Source organism: Vanacampus margaritifer, chromosome 3, assembly GCF_051991255.1.
Source record: "Vanacampus margaritifer isolate UIUO_Vmar chromosome 3, RoL_Vmar_1.0, whole genome shotgun sequence".
Taxonomy (NCBI): Eukaryota; Metazoa; Chordata; class Actinopteri; order Syngnathiformes; family Syngnathidae; genus Vanacampus; species Vanacampus margaritifer.
In genome coordinates, this window is record NC_135434.1 from 9262891 (window position 1) to 9276550 (window position 13660).

The window sequence follows — 13660 nt, forward strand, 5'->3', positions numbered from 1 at the left end:
ATTGATATGTTTTATGTTCTTTTGTTGGCTAACAGTTATGCGCAATCCTGACACTGTGGTAAAGCCAGAATTAGAATTTATTTTTATTTTATTTTTTTTATCTTTTATTTATTTATTTATTATTATTATTTTTTTCATTTTATTTAATTTATTTAATTTATTTTTTATTTTTTATTTTTTTATTTTTTTTATTTTTTTATTTTTTATTTTTTATTTTTTATTTTTTATTTTTATTTTTATTTTTATTTTTATTTTTATTTTTATTTTTATTTTTATTTTTATTTTTATTTTTATTTTTTGAATTTTTTTTAATGTTCTTTATTTATTCATTTTTATTTTATTTTTGTAATTTGTATTATCATTATTTATTTTATTTAAAAAAAATTGAGGTAGGGCCTTACAGTTCTGTGGTTCGAGGTTCAAATCTGGTCTTTATGTGGCGTTTTTGTCAGGGTACTGTGGCTTCCTACCACATTCCAAAAACATGTTGGGTTAATTGAAGACTCTGAATTGTTCACGAGCGTGAATGTTTGATTGTCTATATAAAGGGGTGCACGTGATAATTTTGGTCTGCTTCTAAAAAGAGCACCAGAGGTTGTTTTTCTGACAAGGGTTACAATACGGGACCGCACTAGCATCTAATTTGGCGCAACGTTCCCGGGCAGCGGTCTCCCTTCTTTTCTGCACCGGTGACTGATTTCACATAACAACATATTTTGATGGGCCACTGCACAAAACCGAGACATCCATGAAGCCCACTGCAGCTCGTCAGTGGCTCCTCTGCACTCACCTGCAGCAAGTGGTGCCGTTTGTTAAAAAATTATGTATTTTACCTCGCAGTGAGCGAAGTGCGGCCATCTTGGTTGATTGGGGGGGAAAAAGAAAAGAAAAGAAAAAATGCAGGTCGTTTCATTAAAAATATCTTCCATTGAAAAATGTGCTTCTTTTATTCACCTCACTGAACTCAGGGAATCACTAAAATGATCCTGATGGTAGATTTTGTTATTTCCGTATTCCTCGTTGAGCATGTTCCTCCTTGCACACCTGTTTCGTGTCAGGGAAGACACACCTGTTTCCCCGCCATATCCCCTCATTACATCAACACCTCCAGATCACGTAACATGCTTTGTAATAGGATATAAATCAACATTACACATACCTCTCTCTCCATGGTCATTTTTTCTTGTTTTTGTTTTGTTTTTGTAGGCCTTTGTTTGTTTTTAAACTATGTAAAGCACTTTGAGATGCATTTTTTTTGCATGACAAGTACTATATAAATAAAGTTTGATTGATTGATGATTGATAAGTCTCATAAAATGACCCCCCCGCCCCCTCAATCACCCCCTCCCCCACCCCCACATTGGATTTAGTGTGCAATTTGTGATTTTGGCATATCCCACAACAAAGTGATACTAAATCAAAAATATGTTTACATGTTCCATCCACATCATGTTGAAGTATTTGATAAAACAAGTCATTGATGATTTGTATATTCAATTTTCATCACCATGTTAAACATTTTAAATGTGTCTCTGAAATTGCTGTCCACCCTGTCATTATGGGATAATAGCTTAAATAATTATCATTTGAAAATATGTTTTTAGTAATATTGACCATCATTTTGTCTTTTTTCAGTGGATGCTGAAACAGTGAGTGGCTCGTTCCAGAATAAATATGAAAACATATGTTTATGAAATTTTCATGTCCACTATGTCATATTGGAACATTAATTGATATTTTAAAAAAAACTTTCACAAATTCAAGTACAGTACACAATCAGCTTGTAGACTCAACCACATTCCAAAAACATGCAAACTAGGTTCATTAAAGACTCTAAATTTTCCATCAGTGTGAATGTGAGTGTGAATGGACTTTTTATACGTACACTGCGATTTGCGTCCAGTCTAATCCAAAATCATTCAGGATAGGCTCCAACTCACCTACAACAAGGGCTACACTATATAAAATGGATGGGTAGCAATATCATATATGTGGTTTCTCGAGAGAACACAATATTTTTTTCATTTGACACAATTCTACAAGTCGGCAAAGTGAACCACAATTACAACCTTGATTCATTTAGAAAACTATCTTAAATATGTGTAATTGTATCCTAAAGGCACAAAAGGGCATTTTCACCCCCACGTGTGTTGAATTAGTCAAAGAGTGATCCAGTTTCTTAAAACAAAACATTGCGGAGGCGGTTAAATATACTTCTGGCCACCACGACCTTACATTATATTTACCCTGGCCACTCACTGTTAATTATATGTCCACTGTAAGCATAACAGATTGTGTACTTCATGTCATTCCAGCATATTTTTTTTATGACGCAGGCATGACATTCCGTTATCCACTTTCTGTCACTCCGCCAACATTACACTCAGTCGCTCGTGTGTGTGCTCAACATTGACTCAAGCAATGTAAACGTTCGCTCGGACCGTTGATATTTGTGGACGAGATCCGCTGACTTACGCTTGAGTCCAAAGAGATTAAAGTGGTGCCGTGCTGGAGATTCAAGTCCTTAATGATTTAAATGTCACATCAATGGAAGAGATGACTCGTATCATGGTCTATTTCTTATAAAGTTCTCTGAAAGTCACTTCATGAAAAAAGGATGCAACCATCACATTTAAAAAAAAAAAAAAAGTAATGTGTAATATATTGCTAATTTGTTGGTTCAGCAATAGGGGGCTTTTTATTACTGTACTGTACAGTATTTTTAGAACGTCCATTGGTTAGCCCCTAAACTAAGAGGCTGTTGTTTACCGAACAGAATATAATCTTCAAATTCCTCCTTACATAATGTGTCAAAGAAGACTGCCAATGGCTGATTGGTGACACGTGCACACACATGTGCACACACATGCATGCCTGATGGTAACTTCAGACTCAAAAAGGGTCACCTTCAACATTACCTATCTATCTATCCATCTATCTATCTATCTATCTATCTATCTATCTATCTATCTATCTATCTATCTATCTATCTATCTATCTATCTATCTATCTATGTAGCTAGCTAGGTATCTAGTTAGCTGCTAGCTAGCTAGCTAGCTAGGGCACTGATGTTTTGTTATCATTTGCTTAATCCTGCAATCAGAGTTACTGCAGCCTTACTGACATCTGATTGGTGATAAATAGTGGGATGTGTAAGAGGTGACTTGAGTTTGTGTCACTCTGTTTGTGTTAGTGTGTGCATGCAATGACAAGGGCACTTTGACTTTGAGTGGGCTAGTTTGCTCCGTTTCCTGCTAACCTTATGTAATATTCGAATAAATTTAGATGGTGAACTTTGGGTTCTAATTCTACAAACATAATAAATCTATATGACTCACTTTTCCCTGGCCTCCTGGGGGGTTTGGGGGGGGGGGGTTGTCACAGATTGTCATGAATAACTTTGTCTCAGCTGAGTAGCCCCTTGACAAAAAAAAAAAGTGTGTGGTTGGGGGGCTTCCAAAAAGATGTGACGGAGCGGATGATACGAGTGTGTCTTGCAGATGACTGAACACGTTAACAGGAACTTCCTTCTGTAGCCAAACCTTTTGGTCCCGTGACAAATTTGGGGGTATTGTGATGAGAACATTCCCTTCCGCTGCAGATATTTCCCTCATTATATAAGCACGAAAATAATGTCACGCTTGTTGGGATGCCCAACACCACTTGTTACTGCTGCACTCAGCACAATTTAGTTGGATGGTAGGTACAAACTGTATTGGCATTGATCAAATCTTTCCTTATTATCGCTTTTTTTATAAACATCTCATTGAAACAGTATACTAGATAATAGTTGCTATGTAGTTTTATTTCCTCATAGTGAGCCAGGTTGTACGAAATACGGTTCCTCGCCCTGCCAATAATTGGCCACTATAAAATACAGATACATGCCCAATTTTTAACATGGAAATGCCAAACAAACAACACCGGCTTCTCTGGGCCCGAGCTCATTTAAAATAGTTTGATGCAAAGTGGTAAAGTGTGCTCTGGTTTGATGAGTCCCCATTTCTTTTCTTTTTTATTTTTTCTGGAGAGGTCATTATTGTTCATTCGGTAATTTTACCGATTTGACATGTCATCATCATTGCTCTCTTTAAAAAAAAAATATATATATTTTAATTTTTTTTTTTTTTTTAAATTTTGTATGTGGGTGAGTATGTGTATGTGCGTGCGTGTATTCATTAGTTCACCTAAAACCTATTAAAAAATCCCATACCGTTCACCTAAAACCGAACACTTCCAGCCAGAGTTGTGAGGCCGTCAGGAGACCCGAGGAAGGACCAAAGAAAAGAAAGGAAAGTGAAATCCAGCACCGACCAGACAGATGAGTCCCCATTTCTAATTGCGTTTGGCAATCACAATGTCCATGATTTCCCAGAGCCCAAAGAGGAAAAAGGACCATCAGGCATGTTACCGGCAGTAGGTTCGAAAAGCCAGTATCTGTAACCTGGGGAACCAACTCTTGCTTTTCATGGAAAAATGCATATTGGATTTTTATGAGCTTTTTTTGTGCATTTAAATGGCCGTCAATTTACTTTCTTTAGGAAAAATCACACGCTCATTTAGTGTGGTACCAAACACAATCCCTTATACTTGTACAGTAGTTTCCGCTTATGAAAACATTTGTCGGTCGCTAAAATGAGTCTCTTCGTATATGTTGCTTATCCTGTGTCTCGGCAGGAAAAGACAAGGAAATGTGATGTTTGATCTGCATTTAAACCCAAAGGGAGTGTAGTGTGTGAGGTTGCTCCTTTGCGAGTATAAGATGGTTGCTATGTAATTATTGTTAAATGTGTCTCTGACTCATTACGGCGCGGTGGACATGTCTGAATCGGATTTGCTCTCCGAGCCTTTAAATGGATGTAAATGCTTTTCATTCAGGGCCGCATGTAGATCATGAGAACACAAAAACAATGACAAAGACGAAAGGTTAACATAAAAAAAACACTCAAAGAGTAAAGAGAACAATATTACAAAAAGTAATAGATGGCGGAAAAGACACTAGAAATCTAGTCAAAAATACCAAATCGAATCTAGAGCACATATGAAACCATATGAAATCTAAGGTGTACTGTAGAAAAGAGACGAGCACAAAAAAAAAAAAAAAAGTATGCCCACTCAAGGATCCATCCATTAGGGGAAAATACTCAGTAAGCAATAGGAATGTCTGACGTTTCCTTTCTGCCACAGGGGCACCTACTCCAATCCAACTGATTGGCAAATAGAAAGCAGGTGCGCAGCTAGGACACTCCGCCCACCTACGCTCTTCAAGTTGAGGGGAACACAAAATACAAAATACAAACTCAATTCATCTAGTCTAGTGGCTCGTTCTGGTGTGTATGTATTGGCCAACAGGGGGCAGTATAATGCTCACAAAACAAAATACACAAGGAAGACTCTCTTCTATGAGAAGCTTCAGTTATATTAGTCGTTCTTTCCAGAGAATACTAAATATTATATGCCTATAAGTATTATAATATCGTCTTTCTGTATGTATTGCTCCACTGTCAAAGTGTTATTACTGTTGTGACTTTGGTACTATATGGTGTTGTATTTTGTGTTAGCATTAAGCTAGCTGACTTTAAGTTTTTCTTTAAAATTTTGTGCTTTGACTAACACAACATGTAGTTCGCTTTGTTTGGTGTTTAGTTTTTAAATAAACTTCAACTGGGATTTGCAATGAACAGCTTGAAGCAAGAATTTGTCTTCTTGAAGAATTGTGCCGCTGCCAAAGTGCTGCTTGTTGCGAAACTTGCAAGTGAAATTTTTGCTCATAACCTAAGACCCCCCCCCAAAATATGGCTGAGCAACGCTTGCCAGGCAAAGTACAACTGTATATGGAGTTTTGGCATAACGTAAATGTTTCAAATAAATTTCCATTGAAATGATTCGCTGTTCGTGCAGTTTGTGGTTACTCTTTCAAGCTTCTCGTGTCCACTACAACCAAGGAATGTTTATAACCTTTACTCGACATTGTTGCTGTGGTGCTGGCACGCCATTTTGACTCACCGTGAACAAGGCGGTAACTCCACATGTGCCGTAAAAAAAAGGCTGTGGTTATTTTGACAGCAGAACAAAAATAGATCAAAATATATACATTTTCACTTCTATGATATCACTTCAATTCAACAGAGCATTTAATGACTGACATTATTCTATTGCCAATTGTTGAATTATCATAAGAATGTGTGTCAACTAAGTAGGACACCGTAAGGGAGACCAGCAGTCTAGACAACAGTTTCAATCTGGCAACAGTTACGTTTCAACATCATCTAGTTTTGAATTGGCTCATTTTGCATTTCAACATCTTGATAAGAATCAGGGCCCGGTTTAAAACACTGAGTCATGAAAATAGAATTACAAAGGAGTATTCAAGCTTCACCCCAAAACATTGCAAAAAGAATAAAGTCAGAGTTTTGCTGGAATACCGTCGGAATGTTGTGAAAATGAAGTTTTTCAAGAGTTAAGTGTAAGGAAAATGTCTTACTCTTACCCAAAAAATAATTAAAAAAATAAAATAATAAATAATAATAAAATATTATGTGGAACAAATTGTAATATCACTAAACCAAAGACACAGTTATTAAAGTTTGTTTCATGTTGTGAGCGAAACTACAAAAGTAAAACTGTAATATTAAAAGAAGAGTCGTGATTTTTCATGAAACAAAATAGTGAGGAAAGAAATTATCTTTTATGAGAATAAAGTCATGATATTATAAGAAAAAAATGGAAAAAGTTATTAAAAAAAAGATACAAAGGACAAAGAAGAACATTTTGAGAAAACGTGGGAATTAAATGAAATAAAAGAAATAAAATAAAATAAATGTTTCAGAATGATAGTAACATACTGTAACAATATTACTTCCATAAGAATAAAGTCATCATTTGGGGAGAATAATTGTATAATATCACAAGTATAACCGTTTAGTATAATTATGACAAAGAACTCCAAGGTCGAGGTCAAGGGTATCCTTTTAAGAAAAAAATAAGCGATATTTTCGCAACAATAGAATCAAGTTGTGATATTGGGCCAACAAAGTGGAAATTGTGTGATAGATAAAGCACAACAAAGCAAGAAGATCAAAATGCTATAAGATAATAATAAAAAAAACATACTTTAATGAGAATAAGCGCTTTGAGATGGGAAAAGTTTACTTTTCCACCAAAAAAAGGAATAATAATAATACGATCAAATAATACATACCCAAATCACGCCTTAAATTCACTTCCTAATTTTGACATCTGCTACTTTAAATTCCAACTTAATTCTTGTAACATTGCAACTTTATCTTCTTATGATATGATGAAACCGCAGCACAGTTTCATATTTTATGGTCATGTCATCTCACAAACCAAGTCATAACGGATAAGGTCATAAAAAATCTCCCTTAAAGCCACTTGAGTCGTGCCAACGGCCTACGATCCATTCTGTAGTTTGTGCGCGTGTGTGCGTGTGTGTATGTTGGCATCGCATACAGAGGTGGCAGCTGCAGGCTCATGTGTTCCCCAGCTGTCCTTTGGCGGCCTTACAGCTCCGAGTGTTCATAATGTACGCCCCCATGCGTGTGGCCACACCTCCCGCCTGTCTCTATATGGCCTCATCCTCACACTTAGGTGCATTTGATGTGCAAGTCCATTGGAAAATACAGCATATGCCATTATATTAGGTACACCTGCGCGACCTAATGAGATGATGTCGATATGCAAATGAGAGCACAGAATGATCAACTTGTACATACTGTACACCCAGCATACAGGAATCATCATTACTCTATGTCATTATTTCTTTAACTGACTATTAATGGGTTCAAGCTGCTTTATGATAGATGCTATCAGATGCTAACATCACTTGACATATTTATATTTATGTATATCAAGCAAAAAAGCAGACTCAGGAAGTAACTCATCATGCGCACTTTCCCACCGACGCGACACAAAGTGCCTTTTGTTTGGCCCGGTGCCACACATTCATCGGCTAATATTCAAAGAGAGCTCGGGGTCACGGCACAGGGATTAGGGTCACCCCTAAAGGCATGTCGGGGGAAATTGAGGAGGAAGGAGGTCAGGGTTAAGGTTGGCGAGGGGGTGACGGGAGGTTGTCCGCAGCGAGGCGATGTGTACATGACAACAAATTTGTCTTGTTTGAATGCTTCTTTGTGATGCTTTTGAGAAGAATTGTAACTGACATAAGGATCTTATCTCAAAGTACTATTTGGCCACTATGACCCACTATGTATTTTTTGATTAATAATATTTTTTTATTTTTATGAATTCGTTTAGGATAAATCAATAAATAACTGAGCATGTTTCACAGTTTCGGCCCCTTTTTCATTGGCACTATGAATTCAGACAGAAGATGGATTGAGTGGATGTTTGTTAAGCATCACAATCTTCCACTTGAAGCCTTCAAACAACCTAAAGTCAGTATGGATAAAGCTTTATCACACTCTGGAGCATCTGCCAGACTTTCTCTGGCTTTGCGCAAAAGCCTGCTGTAAGAGTTCAGTGTTCGTTGTGGCTGTACGCTTTTCAAGAACAGAATGAAAATAGAGACCTCAAGAAGGCTATTTTTGGAGATTTCTCGAAATCAACATTTTTGTCCAAACAATCTATTTTTGTCACTAAGCCACAATTAATGTCGCCGACGCTTTTGCTGGAGCGGGTCATCATAAAATCAAATAAAATCTTGGTTTGGGTATTCTTTTTTTTCAACCTTAAACATTGCTTGAAATAATATGTTACATTATTTTACATTACATTCTGATTAATATTACGTTGGTGCAATATGAGTTATGTGCAAAATCCAGCCATTTTTATCCATCACAGGAGGCGGCCATTTTGCCACTTGCTGTCAACTGAAGATGACATCACAGTTGCTTAAGGCTCAGGGAACGACCAATCACAGCTCACCTGTTTTCTGAAGCTGAGCTGTGATTGGTTGTTACCTGAGATTTGGGCAAATGTGATGTCATTTTCACTCGACAGGAAGTGGCAAAATGGCCGCCTTCCGATATGGATAAAAACGGCTGGATTTTGCTGCTTAACTCATATTCCACTAACGCAATATTAACTAGAATATCATATTTAGACTAGTGGGGCTGCATTGAACCTATTATTGTCAAGATTTTTTAGGTTTTTTTTTCCCGGTTGACTTTATCTTTAAAAAAATAAATGTATATATGATTCTCACTTTGACAGAGAACAATAATCCTTGGACGCTAGATAGAAATAGCATTGTATAAAAATGTATACATGACATTTAAACTCAGCTACTGTAGCCATGAGTCATTATTCCTAAAAGTTCCACCAAGATTGCTAGAAAGCACTGACATATAACAACAGGTGACACGTTTCATATTTTATTTCAACATTCCGGAAATTTGACATCCATAATCCCGCCAGAATCGACACATTCTCGTCAATGGAGCGTTGGCAAATCAATAGTAGCAATGCGACAGTGACGGGAAGTGACTGAAAGCTGTGGAATGTGCAGAATGTCTGAACACGCTCACATGTCTGTCGCTGATTTGAATAACACGCACTAGTAACCAACACGCACACTCACAGAAGAAAATCTCCATGTCACTGAACCGTAGTAACCCTCAGCTAAGGTGAGGCCACATCTCTCAGCCAATCACAATGGACCAAAAATCAGGCAGCATGTTCTGAGCCAATCATGTCCTTTGTGATTTTTTTTTTCTTCCTCCTCCACGCGGCTCCCTTTCATTCTTTATGAAATACGCTTTCACAAGCGCCCTGGGCGGAAGTTAGGTTACCGTTGGTGGTGTGTGTTGCTCACTCCTCTTTTGTTCTTGTATCTCTTTTAAGCTGCTTTGCCACGCCATTATGTGGTGCTCATTCATTTGCGCAGTGCACAATCGCCCGGGGCAAATCCCCGCGTCAACCATCCCATGTGCTCGACACTGCGTCACCAGCGGCGGCCATTTATGATCACCTCAGGACTTTAAAAAAAAAAGAAAAAGTTGTCCCATACTGGCGTGCCGGGATGTATACTTAGATGCCGCATGAGCGCAGAGTGTAATTTGAGGCGGGAACGCCGACATCGGCGGACGACGGTTGCATAATCCGCGTCAAGCTAAGACAGGACCGTGTCTGTTTCGTCCTCAACTCGCATTCCCACAGAATCCCATAACGCGGCGTCAAGACTCAGGTGGTCCGTTCCCAAGCATGAGCGAGATGGAAAGGTTGAGAGATCAGCTCCTCAAAACATTCCTTGTTTGATTTGGAGACCGTCTTTTTGCGGGAACGTAACAGAAAACGCTTTATGGAGTGTACGTTTTTCATCCCAAACAAAGGTGGTGATGGGAAAGGAGGGTTTGTTTTGAGTTTGTTTGACTTGACAGCAGGTAGCACCGACCTGCACGGTCTTCTCGTGATTAGCGCTTCTGACTCACAGTTACAAGGTTCTGAGTTTGAATAAATATTCTCTTGCGCGGGTTTCTTGGGGTACTTTCTCCCTCGTTCCTAAAACATAAATGGTAGGTTCACATTGAATACTATCAAATGCCCATAAGTTCTTTTTCCGAGTTAAAGTCAATTAATGCCGCATGCTAAATGCTTTGCTAAATGCTAGGCTAGCCAATGTCAAATAGAACAGTTCAGACACAGTAAAGCACCTGCAGAATGTAGCCATGAAGTAAAAACTGTAAGCAATAAAACTGTTTCAGTTTTTCCGGTATCTCATCGAGATAAGTGGGAGAAGCAGTCCAAATGCAACACACAAAACATCTGTTCCACTTCTCCGCCTGTCGCTTATCTTGCCTTTATCTCACGTTTGGTTATTGTTCTTTTGTAGCACGGGAAGTTGATGCGTCTTTCTCAGGAAACTTTTTCTTCAGTTTTAATCAGAAACAAAGAACATTTTGTATGATGTCAATGAGCAGCCTAACTACGCAAGCAAGATCAGGAGACAATTTGTGAGTTTTTCATTGGTGGCTAATCTAATGACTCAATGTCTTCTTTTTCGGTTGTGTTTCACAAAGCTTTGTTGGACACCTGCTTGTTGCTGCATGCTCCACATCAGCCGAGTGCGAGGCATGTTTTCACAGATGTTTTGCGGTTATTGTGTCACTTATAGGATGTCTTTGCCAACTACGAATACCGTATCATGAAAACTAATGAAACCACACTGTATGATTTATTGACGATAACTGCATTTTAAAACTTAATTATTATTTTTTTTAAAGTAAATAGCCTGACTCTGCAAATGAGGCGTGTATTGGGTGGTGGCTTCTAGTAGAGAGGCCTTAATTTGTCCAATTTTCTCTTTGTAAGGCGTTTCTCCTCATTAGCGTTATGGTGTACAAACAAACATTACCACCTATGGACAATTTAGTGTCTTTTGGAATGTGGGAGGAAGAAACTGAAAACTGTGAGGCATACGGGTGAATCGTTACTGCACTGCTCTGCCCTCTTTTGAATATATTACACGTGAAAGTCCCCCGGAACATGAATGTAAACAACTGCTGTTCGTCATTAAATATGCTGACTCCACTTAACATCAGATCATCTTCATGATATGTGAATGTCATATGACATGTCACACGATGTATGTTTGTCTCATGCAACATGTGTCATGCCACATTTAATTTATGCGACACAAGCAAAGTTAGGTAGGCAATGTTAAGCCATAAAATCCAATCCCTCCGGATCTACTTCATTTCTATAGCACATATTATCAAGAGTTTCCACTATTACACACGTAAAATCCAGTAAAACCAACTATAAATGAAATAAAAAAGTCAATAAAGTGCAATAAATAAAATAAAAAAATAAATGCATAATTAGAAGTAAATAAATAAATAAAAATTAAAAGTCAATAAAGTGCTAAAGTACAATAAGTAAAATAAAAAATAATTTAATAAATAATAAAAAATATATATATTTTTTGAAGGCGATTATTTTAAGGAGGCGTCGATATGTAAGTCGCATGGCGAGTGTTAGCAATAAAATCATATAAATCATGTAACGTATTTAAGTCATGGAATGTATGTAAGTCACGTGATGTATGTAAGTCGGGTGTATGTGAGTTAGGGGAAGTACAATAAGTCACGTGACATATGTAAGTAATGACTCCTATGTAAGTCATTCAACATAAGTCATGTGACAAAGGTAAGTCACATGATGTGCGTAAGTAAGTCATTGTCAGTCAAGTCAGAAAGTTGTGACGCCTGAGCTTGTAAAATCACTTTCCTCCACTGCATATTTTGTGAGGATGATAATGATGCTGTTTCCAGTATTTCACGCAGGAATTTTTTTTTCCAAATATGAACAAATTGGTTCATTGTTGCTGTCCCCATAAAAGTCATCATCAGTCATTCATAGACCTCGCTGCACTTCACCACCGCTCACACACTACCGCCGAACATGTGTTGGCATTAAAAGATTAACAGTAAATCCTCTACTGTAGTCCTGATGAGGGATGAAGTTTGCTTTGAGGTGGGATCTGGCCTCCGCTGACACGCCGCTCAGTTTTTTTGATCTTCACATCTTATGAATCCGCTCATGTGACTTCGCAGGTCAAATCCCTTCTACTGTATAGATCCGATGGGAAAGCGGCACAGCACAGCACTCGCTCGCTCGCTTGACCTGAATTCACACCATTCAAATGCCGCTCGGCTATAGTTACAAAAACATCTTCATTTTCGCGCCTGGGTAAGTTTAGTTTACAGTGTTTGGTGACAGAAAGTAGACTAGGCTTTAGACCAGGTGACACCAGGTCAAAGTAGTGGCACAGGTGGTGTATCCTGGACAGCATTTTAATTCATTAAGCTACAAAAACAACAACATTCCTGTATCCTAACGTTCCTGTTTCTAACTGTGACTTTAAGCTCATTTTAAGCCGTGTGTCCGCCGAAATAAAACCATCTTAACACGCCGCCTTTTCAAATTGAAGTGAGAATTACTGTACATGAATGCGACAGCTTTTTTCCTTCCTCCTTCCCAGCTTTCTTTGCATTCCTTATATTTGTTCCCATGAGAAAGTCCCAGCCTTCTCAGAGACCCCCAAAAAGCAGCGAAAGAGCAAAATAATAATGCTGCAGCCAGCATCCTTTAGTGTGCGTGCATGTGTGTGTGCGCCTCTTTGAATAAAGCATTGTTTCATTGACTGAGGTGGTGGGCAAATATCTTGCTTTGAATTTATTTTCTTATTTTTTTTATATCCCTGTCAAATGTGAAAATGTAGGAGAAAACTCTCTGCTCCTTAATTTTGAACATGTTTCCATTATTTGTTGTCCCTTTATGCCAAAACGACATTTCTCCCCAAATGAATGGGTGTTCGTGCGCTGTACCACATGACTGGATAGTTGGCACAATCCAAGAGAACCGAGTAGGCTGCTTGGAACCACTGAGCGATCCGGATGAGTAGGAGTCCAAGCATTCACCAAACTTGACCTTTTGCTTCCTTTGTGTGCAGATAAAGCGCCTGTGTTTACATGCTGGGAGAGTCACCTTTAATTCTATTCTAATAACTCAGTTTGAATTAAAAGATTTTTATGTCGTTAAGAGGCAAATTGTATTCATGAGGAGCAAGAGGACAGAATGAAAAGGGCCACTGCAGTTTAGTGGAGGCTGTGGAGTAATAAACTTGAGTGTCCACAAGTTAAGTGCAACAATAGGGAGATTTAACATTGTCATCATC